A 12,218-nucleotide genomic window follows, 5' to 3' on the forward strand; every position below is an offset into this window, starting at 1 on the left:
GGTCTCGGCAGTCTCAGCTAAGGCAGCTAAGGCAGAAAAGAGGGGTTTTCTGCAGAACACTCTTTTCCGATGGAACTCCTCTCCTCCAGCTCACGAGTGATTTCAGGCCCCAAATGGAGAGAAGTTATTGGGACTTTGAATTCTCTCCATCCCTGGAGAAGCTGGAGAGCATATAGACAGGTCCAGGCGCTGGTAAGGCAGGGGGCCCGTATCCTGGAACTTGGTTTACTCCTGTCCTGATATTTTTGTTTTTTTCTCCAAGGAGAATGAGGTGGCCTGACCTCCCAGGCACCCTGTTCTCTGGTTCACATATTGGGTAGGTCCGCTCTGGGGGTGAGGAAGTGGCTAAGAAACTGAGTTTAGGCCAGAGTGATGTCCTTTTGTCATTTATTCATTCATTCAACAAATATTTACCAAACAGCTGCTTTATGCTAGGCACGGTGCTGGGCACTGGGAACACACTGGTGAATACAGACAGACGTGGTCACTGTCCTCGTGGAACTTTCCATCTGGTGGGGGAAATAGGATTATTATTCAAATGGCTGCACAAATAAGTGTGAAATCACTGTGCTAAGTGCTCTGAAAGAAGAATATATAGTACCGTGAAAGTGTACAATCGGGGGACTTGGCTGAGTCCAAGGAGTTGAGGATGAGCTTGCAAAGGAGACAGAGAAAGGGCAGCCAGAGTGGTAGGAGAATTGGCAGTGAAATCATAGAATCAAAGGAGAAGTTGGTCAACTGTGCCGAGAGATGCTGAGAGCTCATGAGACACCTATTCACCCTGACTCCTCACCTGCTAGTTGTGAGTACAGGTATGGAAGACTCTGGCATTGTGCCTGGCTCACAGTTGGTGCTCTGTAATGTTAGCTCCCTTTCCCCCGCTCCCCAAGCTGAGCCTCCCTCCAGGGACCCCAGATTTCTGGAACAAAGGAGCTGCCTAGTCTCAGCCTCCTCCCTCAATTTAGGCCCCAAACCCCAGCCATCCAGTCCTCAGTGAAGGACTCTGGACGCCCCCTCCCTGCCTCTCCACACTAGTCCCTTCATGTGGAGCCCTACTGTTCCCTAACCTACTTCCTCCTTTGCATTGGTTTTCCATGAAGAGGGGCTAGGGTCTAGGTCTCAGAGAAAGATGTCGTTCTGGCTCTGCTTCTGGGCTGAGTCTGAGAAGGCAAGAGCGTCGGAATCCTCAGCAGCTCCCAAAGCTGCCCGGGGTGAATCTGAGTGTCTTAGGTAGGGAGCGGGAGTAGTGGGGAGATGGGAAGGGGGGCTGCCCACCCAAGGCGGCGTAGAGCCCAGAGCCTTTTCCATCGCAGACACCCCATCTGTCTCCCACAGAAGGCTCGGGTTGGAGGAGGTGCCGAAAGGGGGGGTATGGAGGGTGAAACTGTACAGTCTGTGATCTAGCATGACGACAGTGAAGGTGCTGACTGGGAGGGTCAGGGTGGGGTGTAGGCTGGGAGAACTGGAGGTCAGAATCTGGGACTGGAGGTGGGGAAGATGATAGGGATGCTCTTTGCTACTTTCCCTAAAGAGCCCTCTGTTTTTGATTTTGATTTATAGCTCCCCACCTGACTGACCACAGGGCAAAGAATCACACCCCTCTGGCCAACAAACTATTGGTGTTCTTAAGCCAAGGCCTGGGCTGGATTCATGATACACCCCCCTTCCAGCAGTCAGACCTTTTCCAGACCTTAAAATAATATTTATTTAAATTGGCAGTTTTCAGAGTATTTCCTTTCACATATCACTTTGATCCCGCTAAAGTCTAGGGAGTTAAACATTATTATTCTTGATCTATAGACAAAGCAACAAGGGGTTTATTTTATTTTTATTCTTTTAGAGAGAGAGTATGCGTGCGTGTGAGTGGGATGGGGGGTGGGGGGGGTCGAGGGAGAGGGAGAATCTTAAGCAGGCTCCATGCCCAGTGTGGAGCTCAAGGTGGGCCAATCTCATGACCCTGAGATCATGGCCTGAGCTGAAATTAGGAGTCGGATGCTTAACCAACTGAGCCACCCAGGTGCCCCAACAAGGGGTTTAAGAGATTAAGTGAATAACCTGGATCACAGGAGAGTAGGGCGAGGGGGCCCTAACCCAGGTATTCTGACATGCAGCCACTAGGCTATCCTTACGCCTTCCTTGCTCCTCATTTTTGGTGATACTGTACAGCCCCCACTGCTGGGTCAGGTTGGGGTTCTCTAGTAGATAACTCAGGAGAATTCCTTCCCTGTGACTGACAAACTTTGGGAGATACCCAGGCCTGGTGGACATACATCCATACAGCCCCCACTCTTGGAAACCAACTTCCAGACACTAGGAAACTGGACATCCCCAGAGGGATGGGCCTCTCACATGCAAAAATATGAGAGGGCTCTAGACTGGAAGTGGGCAAGAAAAGGGGGCAAGGCAGAGGGTGGGGACAGAAAAATGCCAGCCCAGTTAGTTGTTCTGTTAGCATCCACTCCAGGTCCTGAGTGGACCCTTGGGAATCCCTGCGGACACCCCCTCCCCACATTCCAAGTTCTAAATACTTTTTGTTTTTCCCTCCGCGTATATTTAAGAGAGTATGATTCCACAGCTTCCCTACCTACTCCAGTCTTTTCTCCCACTCTTCCCTGTTTGGAAGTTCTTCCACGGATGTAACTTTATTTCTTCAGGCTGCAGCTTAATCCCTCTAAAAGCCCTCTAAAACAGGTGCCAAGGGAACCCAAGACAGGGCTTGAGTTATTAAATATAAATAGACAGGGGAGGGGAACTGAATATAGACAGATATTTTATCTCTCAGTCCCTGCAAGTTATTGGGAAGAAGGCACTAGTGGTTGCTAAGCAACAGGTCTCCATAGAGGACAAGGCACAGAGGAAAAAGCCTCTTTTGAATATTGAGGTGAGAGGGTAGGGAAGGTGGTGGTCAACGGGCTACGGACTGGCAGGCAGGGCTGCGGGAATGATTGGTTCGTCCTCCAAGAACAGCCCTATTCCCCCCAGGCCTCAGTAAACTCCGCCTTTACAGCCTTCCCGATTGGTGGAAGGAGGAAGGCCTCAGGCACTCCTCCCTTCCTGCCGGGAGGAGGAAACCTGGTTTCCATAGCAACCCAGAAACAATCCTGGCCTTGTTTTGCTCACGGCTTTTCTATAACCCCTCATGGAGCACCGACTATCATGGACTCCCTTCTCTGACCCCCAACTTCCGATTTGAGGGGGAGGGCCCATAGAAAGATTAAGGGTGGGAGTGCCACTGGTCTCACTGGGCCCTGAAGTGACCTATTAAGACTCTAGAGAGGGAGTGACTTTTAGGGGAAAGGGCTTTCAAGCGTCCTCTGACCTCTGCACCTCCTAAGGGGCTGCAAAAAGCACGGGCAAATGGTGGCATCAGATGCAAATTCTATGTCCAGGCTTGCTTTCTAAAGAGCCAGTACAGGCTGGGGTTGAAGGTCAGGTGAGAACGAGAGGGCAGGGTCTTTTGTGCCCCTTGGCCACCCAGACTCCTATCCTCCTCGATCTTAAGTCCACTGTCGTCAAGACCCGAGAATGGAGATATAGAACATTAACGTATGTCAAGTATAAGTGAGTGGCACCGAGGGGCATAATCTGTTTTTCTAATATGACCACAAGCAGAGTGTTAGGAGAATTAGGCCGACAGCTGCTGGTGCCCCCCCCTTCCACCCCCCCTCCTCGCTCTCGCTCTCCCTTCCTCCTCGGCGTTTGCACACACCAATGGCAGCCGAGCCCTGCTCGAGATTTCTCTTAATCTTCCTCCGCCATCCTGCGCTCTTTCCGCAGGCGGTGCTGCGAAGCCGGCAGAGCCCCGCGTCACACCTTACTGCTCTCCGAGATTGCTCCACAGAGAGCTCAAGGAGATGGCAATTCAGCGCTGACGCCGGCTGGCAGCAGTTGGGAGAGGGGAAGGAGGAGAGAGAGGGAGGAGGGGAGGGGGGAAAAAGTTGGCACAGATACCAAGTTTTTCCCTAGAGAGACATGGTGGGGGGGGGCGGTGGCAAGAGAAGAAGAGAGAAAATGACACAGAGAAAAAGAAACAAGGAAAAAGAGGCAGAGAGGCAGACAGGCAGAGAGAGAGAGAGAGAGAGAGGATTAAAGTTCTCAGACATTCACATGTGGGCATCTCTAGCCCACCTCAACTCATGACCCTCTAAAGATCACACCCCCAGCCGGAGTTCCCAGCCACCCACCCTCCAACAAACACCAAACGTGCGTGCACACACACACACACACACACACACACACTCCCAGCCAACCTGGAAGTCAAAGTGGCCCAGACATGTTGTGTGTATTCGTGCAAGAGTGTGTGTGTGTGTATGTGTGTGTATACGCCTGTATGTTGTCTCTGTTTTGGATCGCAGTAGAATGCAGTATGTAAATGAGATGGTTATTACCGCAATGTTCATCAAGCTGAGCCGAGAAGACATTAATAGCCTGATGAATATGCATGTGAATTTGTTAATTAAGTTAATTATTCTGCTGAAAATGCATTCGTCTTCCAAGGACATTTTCCCAATGATTTTTACATGCTCTAGCCATTAGTCATGCTATATTTTATCAGGGAAATGAGTTTGCTTAAGTTGTAAAAAAAAAAAAAAAATGGAGCGAGAAGAGAAATAGAGAAAGAAAGGAAGAGGAAAAAAATGAAAGAGGAAAGAGGAAAATGTGTTGGAGCTGAGAGTGGGAAGGCATCTGAGGCCGGCCTGAAGTTTGAGGCCCAGCTGGGCTTTTGAAGCCTGCCCTCGATTTTTATGGGTATCTCACTCTACAATTTTTTGCCCTTTTTTTGATGACAAACTTTTTTTTTCCAGTGCCAAATTTCCAACACATTAATTAATTGTTGTAGCCAATTAACTGTAGTTGTGCAAATGAGTTTAGCACTAATTACCATGCAGTGCCTGTAATCACATAAAAAACTTGCTGAGAAAGAGAGAGAGAGGAGAAGAGAAAGAAGGAATGGGAAGGCAGTGGTAGCAGAAGAGAAGGGGACCTGGAGCAGAGGGGCAGCCAAGGGAAGGACATAAGCAGGCGTTCTGAGATTTCCTGGTTAGAAGCCATCTTGGCTTCGAGAAAAAGGAGCTGTCTCCCAGCCACGTTCAGGACCTCTGACAGTTAGGAAGTCTCAGCGGGAGTAAGATTCAGTAGAGAGTGATCTCCCTTTGTCTAAGAACTTCCGGCCAAAAGACACAAGTTCAGAATGGGTATCTCTGGTTGTTTCAGTGATCCAGTGTAGTCCCTATACATTCTGAAGGCCTCTGTGTTTATCCTCCATGGCTGGGATTACTGGGCATGGGTGGTGGGTGCGACTGGGAGATGTGCCATTTCTGATGGGCCAGGGGAGATGGAGAAAAGCACTATGTGCTCTCAGCCTGGTTCTAGAGCCATAAGTACATAGGGAAAATTGTTATGAGTCTACACCACTGGAATAGGCCAATGGAGCAACGATAACATCAGCTATAAAAGAGCCAGTTCCAGCAGGAGGTGGGAAGAGGCAGCCTTTGGCCAGACATAGCTCCCAGGAGAGGAGCCAAACCTTCTCTCCCACAAGTTGGCATCTCTACCACCCATCATGTCTGGGCCAACTCTAGGTTTCCACCTGTCAGCTTCAACCAGTGCCCACAGGCTGAGGGACAGACCAAATGTTTTCTCCAACTCCTTCTGATTTCACTGTCCATGGCTTCAGCTGGAGTAAGGAACAGTTATAAAGCGAGGACTAAGTGCCGGACTGGCATTTTTGCTTCCACTCTGCCTGCCCCCTGTACCATGTCCTAGACGCTGTGCCTGCCCCAAGGGTGTGTGTGTGTGCACATGCACGTGCACAATTAACCTGTAGCTCCCCCACCACCAAAAAAAGTGCGCTTATTGCCCTTACCCCTCCGGAACAGGGTGCTCACTCATCATGGCCTGTTTTCTCAGACCTCTTCAGAGACACCTTCAGCTTCACACTTCCATGGAGGACCCTAGCCACGCTCCCTCTCACAGACACCCAAAGGCTTCTTTTCTGATTCCAGGGCCCAGGTCTGTGGGCAGACTGCTCATGGGCTCTATCCACTTCAGCCTTGTTCTTTCCTGGCAAAGGGGAAACAATTTCAAAGGCACATGCCATACTGCTCCCTGCTCCATGACATTGCTGCTCTTCTTTTTTTTTTTTTTAAGATTTTATTTATTTATTTGACAGAGAGAGAGATAGTGAGAGCAGGAACACAAGCAGGGGGAGCGAGGGAGAGGGCGAAGCAGGCTTCCCGCCGAGCAGGGAGCCCGACGTGGGGCTCGATCCCAGGAGCTGGGATCATGACCTGAGCTGAAGGCAGATGCTTAACGACTGAGCCACCCAGGCGCCCCCATTGCTGCTCTTCTAACCTATGAACCAACGTCAGCTGTGAAGACCTGAACTGACCCACGCTGCTCCAATCTCTTTCTGCCTCCAACATTTCTCTTTTGGTTCTGCCCACACCCTATTCCCAGAAATGTTAGTCAAGGTCTGAGAAAGCCTCGTGCAGTAGAAAGAGCCCTATTATCTTGGGTTCCAGGCTCTTTGCCATTTAACATGTGATCATGGGAGAATTTTTTACTGTGAGCCTCAATTTTCCTCATCTATGAAATGAAAATAGTAATAGTGCCATGCCTGAAGAATTAAAGAAGCTTAATAATTGTGAGTATAAAACAGTCAGCACACAAGTAAATGAGCTACTTCATTAATTGGTAGTGAGTACAAAGTGAGAGTACAAAGTGTCCTTTAACAGGTGAATGGTTAAACAAACTGTGGTCCATGTGGTCATGCCATAGAATAAACAAAACGAACAAACTAGGATACATACAAAAACTTGGATGGATTTGGTGAGTGAAAAAAGCCAATCCTAAAAACTTACACAGCGTATGACTCCATTTTTGAAATGACAACATTTCAGAAGTGGAGGAGATAAGTGGTTGCTAAGGGTTAAGGAGGGTGTGAGGTAGGTGTGATTATAAAAGGGCAGCATGAGGAATCCTGGTGGTGTTGGAACTGTTCAGTGCCTTGACTCCAGTGGTAGATACACGAATTTACACAGGTAATAACATTGTACACACACACACACACACACACACACACACACATACACACACACAAAATGGGGAAATCTGAGTAAGACTGGTGGACTATATCAATGTCAATATTCTGGTTGCGGTACTATAGTTTTGCAAAATATTAGCATTGGATGAAAGTAGGAAAAATGTACAAGGGATCTCTGTATTATTTCTTAAAACTGCATGTGAATCTACAATTATCTCAATAAATAAAAAAAAAAAGCTATGAGAGATTACTAATGTCTCTCTGCTGGGCCTAGGAGAGAAAAGGGGCTGCCCTTGTGTTTCCATTGCAGAATTCCAAAGAAGAAGATTTAAAAAACATTATTCTCATGGGTATATCAATAAAATGACCATAGGGAACAGGGGATATTTGTATCTGTTGATCTAATAATTCTACTTTTTAGAATTTACTATAAAAATGCACGAAGAGGGAACGCCTGGGTGGCTCACTCGGTTAAGTGTCTGCCTTTAGGTCAGGTCACGGTCCCAGGATCCTGGGATCGAGTCCTGCATTGGGCTCCTTGCTCAGCAGGGAGCCTGCTTCTCCCTCTGCTTGTGCTCTCTCTGACAAATAAATAAATAAAATCTTTAAAAAAAATGCATGAAGGTTTATGTGTTAGAATGTTCATTCTGGTATTATTTATAAGAGTAAAATACTTAAATGATTAAAGATAGGGGATGAGCCTTGTAAATCATGACATGTTTAGGTGATGATACTCCACAGACTTTAAACATACCTAAAAAAAAATATATCCAGCACAATGCCTGGCACATAATAGGCATTCAATAAATGGTAGTTCTGGGCGCCTGGGTGGCTCAGTTGGTTGAGCAACTGCCTTCGGCTCAGGTCATGATCCTGGAGTCCCGGGATCGAGTCCCGCATCGGGCTCCCTGCTCAGCGGGGAGTCTGCTTCTCCCTCTGACCCTCCTCCCTCTCATGCTCTCTGTCTCTCATTCTCTCTCTCTCGCAAATAAATAAAATCTTTAAAAATAAATAAATAAATAAATAAATAAATAAATAATAAGTGGTAGTTCTCTTCACTTTACTGGGATATGCTGGGTATTAAAAGAGCTAATGTAGGTAAATGTACTTGACAAACTGTAAAGTGCCTGGCGTTGCTATCCTAGTGGGTGTCTCTCATAGCCCCATCTTAGATGATGGAGCTGTACTTCCAGGCAGTGTTCTGCCTGGAAGTACAGCTCCTGGTTTGAGGCATGGGAATGGCACAGTCTGAGTCAAGGGGTTGGGGCTATTTCCTTTCCAGGAGACTGCCACCCCCCTGCTCCACATCATGAAGACAATCATGGACATTCTTCCCAGCATACATACATTCACTTATTTGGCCTGTAATTTCAGAGGACTCATGGAGTCGTTGAAGCAATGTCAGCCCTGGTGACTCCATAAGAGTAACAGACTATTTATTGTATCAACCACTGAGCACCTACTGAGTATCAGGCAATGTCCTAGGTGCTTTACAGACATTACTTCACTAAATGCTCTCCACAACCTTAAGAGGTTGTTTATCTGAATTTTACAGACAAGGAAACCAGGGCTCAGAGAGGTTAAGTGACTTACCAAGGTAGCACAGTTGGTTAATGGCAGTGCTGGTGCTAGAACCCAAGGCTTCCTGCCTCCCAAACTTGTGATCTAACCATCAGCTACTACCTTTAGAAGGACCAAGAAGGGGTGTACTCCCAGAGCTAGTGAGGAAATTGCACTGAGGCCCCCATCTGGAGAAGCCACAGAAAAGTAATCCTGTTTTTTCAATTCCCCTTGATAGGCACAGACTTAAACCTATCCCAGGCAGGAAAAAAAAAAAAATCTCTGAAGTAGGCCCATTCTGAAGTTTTATATCCCATGAGTAAGTTTTTCCATACGTCTACCTTCTATCTTTTTTGCTAAAATCTGATCCCTCTTCGAACTCTTATTTCCAGTAGGGACAGTTGAATATATGACATGGTACCCTTCCATGAACGGTCCTAGGTCAGGAGAGGTTGGAGGAGCTTCTTGTTCCCCAGTTCTGTTGAGGCCATAACTAAGATGTTTCAGTCCCCTTGGTCTGTTGGATTTGATCCAAGCTATCAAACCAAAAGATAAGCAGGAGAAAATGGGCCAGGAAGAAGAGCAGAACCTAACCAGACCAAGGAGACCAGCTTGGAGAATGGTCTGGGAATCTCTTGGGACCTGAGTGCTGGGCTTGGGGTAAAGTAAGAGTGGGCAGTTTTTCCCACCTTATTCAGCAGCCAGTTTCATGTTTGACATTTACCTAGTTGGGAAGGTCTGGCTAGCATCCGTCATGCCAGAGTCTCTTAATAGTCTTGATAGGACATCTCTACAGAAAGGAGAGGGCTGGGGGTTCTGCCACTCCATATTTACTCCTGTTTCAATACTACTTCACTGTGTTTGCTCAGGGCCAGGCAGCCCAACTGGGGGAGCTTAGAGATACCCAGGAAAGAGAATCGTCTTGTGAGGAGGATGCTGGGTCCAAAGTTCTTTTCTCTCAACATGAGAGCCAGGAGGGCAACCGGAGCCTGAGTCCGGACACACAGATCAGTGAGGGGCAGTGTCCTCCCTCCCTACCTTCCCCTGCACACCATTCTACCCTGCTGGGGCCCAAGCATGCCCACTGCTCTCTTTGGCTTCCCTCACCCCACCTACCCTATGGACAGGAGAGGGTTAAAGGCATGGTATGGGCAAGCTATAAATTTCCCATCAGTGTGGGGAGAGTAGGACTGTTGGCAGGGAGGGGGTTGGGCTGGGGGGGAGGGGGAGCTGGGAAAAAGCCAGGAGGTTGTCTCTAGGTAACAATAAACACTGCAAGCAAGGAGCAGCTGTTACACTTACTCTCTCTGCATCACAATGCTGAAATAACACTAATAAACCAGTGTGCCCAATGCACAGGCATACATGCATTTAGGGCCGGGCCCCACTGCACCCTTACAGCAGCCCTCTGCCTCAGGTCAGGGCCCTTGCTGTCAGCGGACATACCAGTCTTGGCCTGGCTATCTTTGGGGGAGGACGAGCACTAAAGAGCCAGTCTCAGAGTCAGAGTGGCATTCCCAGAGTCAGTGGGGGGTGGGGTGGCAGGCTGAGGATTCTGCGTTCAGATCCTGATGGCATTCACTGGTACAAAGAGTTCAAATGGGGTAACTCTCGGCTGGGACTCGGGAGTAGAGGAAGAGAGGAAGAAAAAGTGTAGGGAACAGACAACTACTTACCATATCTTCTCAGACTCGAAGGGATGAGGTGGCCAGGAGTGGAGCTAGCTGAAGGGAGGTAGAAGAAAAGGGAGGCCAAGGAGAAAGTTTGAGAAAGAGGAGGAGCATGTGGTATTGAGGAGTGATTCTAGGATCTCTCCTGGGTCTAAACTCCCCACACCTGTCTATACCCACCTGGTGCACCCAGGCTCCCCCTCACAGCACCATTTTTATACCAGAGCCAGGTGATGTGTTGGTTCAGTACAGGACTGAGCTTTATTATGGGTATTCCAGCAGGGGCCCCTGGGCTCCCAATGCTGCCAGGGAGAGCTGGGGGAGTAGAGATGGTCTCGTCTCCCTAGAGGAAGAGTGAAGAGTGAAAAGTGGCTGGTCTATCACTTTCTCCAACCAAAACCATCTCTGGGTCTCCAGAAGCAACCTGACAGAGAGCACCCCCTCCACCACCCCAAGCTGGAAAGCAGGGCTGCCAGCAATGAAATAGGCAAATGAAAATGGGCTCTGCGAGAGAACTCTCCTCCTCTTACTCAGCCCATCCTTCACCGACGTCAGAGGGAGGGTGCTATTATCTGGATATGCTAGTACCAACGATCCCTGTTTCCCTTTGCTGAAATAAAGGACTTAACCCCCCTAGGACTATGGTCAGAGGATACTACTGGCCTCTCCTATCCTTTCCTCAATGGGAAGCCTCTTTCTGGGAATGATTAAGGGAGGTTGAGCATTCCCAGCCCTTTCATAGCTGGAGCCTCTCCTTGCCCCACAATCCAGATGAGAGAACTTCATCCACATAGCTCAGAGTTGGGGAGAACTGGGGCAAAAGAGAGCTCTAACAAGCCTGGACCCCCTTCCCCTCTGATGTTTTCATGAGCTGCCCCCATTACTATGAGTCACCAGAACCCTGAGCTCAGCTGAGCTGCCAGCAGCCTCCTCTGTCCTTGCCCTCCAGTGAGGCAGATATGCACCCGAAGGGCCCCAAGCCCACCATCTTCCTACTCACAGGACCACAGCCTCCTCTTTCATCCTTAGGAATCTGCAACACAGACACGTTGAGATGAGTGAGCAAAGGAGTGTGAGAGAGCCCAGCATGTGCTCTGTGCCGGAGCAGAGAACCGGATGCCTGCACGGCGGAGCAGAATTGCCAGCCAGGAGAGCTGGTACACTTGGGCACACAGCCTTGTCAGCATGTGAGAGGGGGTGCCAGAGAGGATGGGATAAAGAGGGTTTTTCAAGAGCAGGCATCTCCTCCTGGCTCCCCCTCTGGTCACTGTTTCTTCTCTTTGGCCTCCCTGGGTGCTGCCACCTCTGAGACGCCTTCCTTCCCCTCCTCCATGGCTTCGGGAGCTAGAGAGGGGATATGTATAACAACCTTCGAGGTGTCAGGTGGGAGGTTCAGACATCCAGATCTCTCACCAACCCATGGGACACACTGAGGGAGAAGGAGAAAAGGAGGAGTCCCATCAGAGTAAAAGCTAAACCCTGGGCCAATACAGAGCTCCTTTTTCTCCAAAGTGCAGGTCATTCTGGGTGCTGCTAACTCTGCCTCCCACTTACTTCAAGTCTGTTCCTCTTTCCCAGCAAAGGCTCAGCAATCTTTCTGGACTCCAGGCTCCAGGAAGAGAGGAAGAAAAAGTGTAGGGAACAGACAACTACTTACCATATCTTCTCAGACTCAAAGGGATGAGGTGGCCAGGAGTGGAGCTAGCTGAAGGGAGGTAGAAGAAAAGGGAGGCCAAGGAGAAAGTTTGAGAAAGAGGAGGAGCATGTGGTATTGAGGAGTGATTCTAGGATCTCTCCTGGGTCTGACTCCAGGGCTGTAGATCTGGCACCTTGCCTAAACCTTGGGAGTGTGAGGCAGGGCTGGTGGGGACTTGGGGGAGGGAAGCCCTGTTCCTTAGAGAAAAATCCAGAATCTAGATTGAATGCTTTAAGGGCCTTTTGGG

The 12,218-nt window shown here is 48.9% G+C and overlaps 1 protein-coding gene across 5 annotated transcripts in view; it reads right to left on the minus strand.

Moving 5' to 3' along the window:
• Nucleotides 1-280: 280 nt before the first annotated feature.
• The window catches only part of CDK12 (cyclin dependent kinase 12), a 74,343-nt gene continuing 62,405 nt past the window's right edge, over nt 281-12,218 (minus strand). The window contains exons 18-22 of one of the 5 annotated variants that reach the window (XR_004302316.1): nt 11,276-11,980; nt 10,456-10,618; nt 10,282-10,329; nt 5,867-6,063; nt 286-509 (exon numbers count right to left, since the gene is read on the minus strand). The gene's annotated coding sequence lies outside the window, so the exon portion shown is untranslated. Of the gene's footprint in view, nt 510-5,866; nt 6,064-10,281; nt 10,330-10,455; nt 11,981-12,218 lie in introns of all 5 variants that reach the window. The other 4 variants (XR_004302315.1, XR_004302319.1, XR_004302317.1 and 1 more) reach the window with 4 other exon arrangements.

Source organism: Phoca vitulina, unplaced genomic scaffold, assembly GCF_004348235.1.
Source record: "Phoca vitulina isolate PV1807 unplaced genomic scaffold, GSC_HSeal_1.0 scaffold40, whole genome shotgun sequence".
In the NCBI taxonomy this organism is placed as follows: Eukaryota; Metazoa; Chordata; class Mammalia; order Carnivora; family Phocidae; genus Phoca; species Phoca vitulina.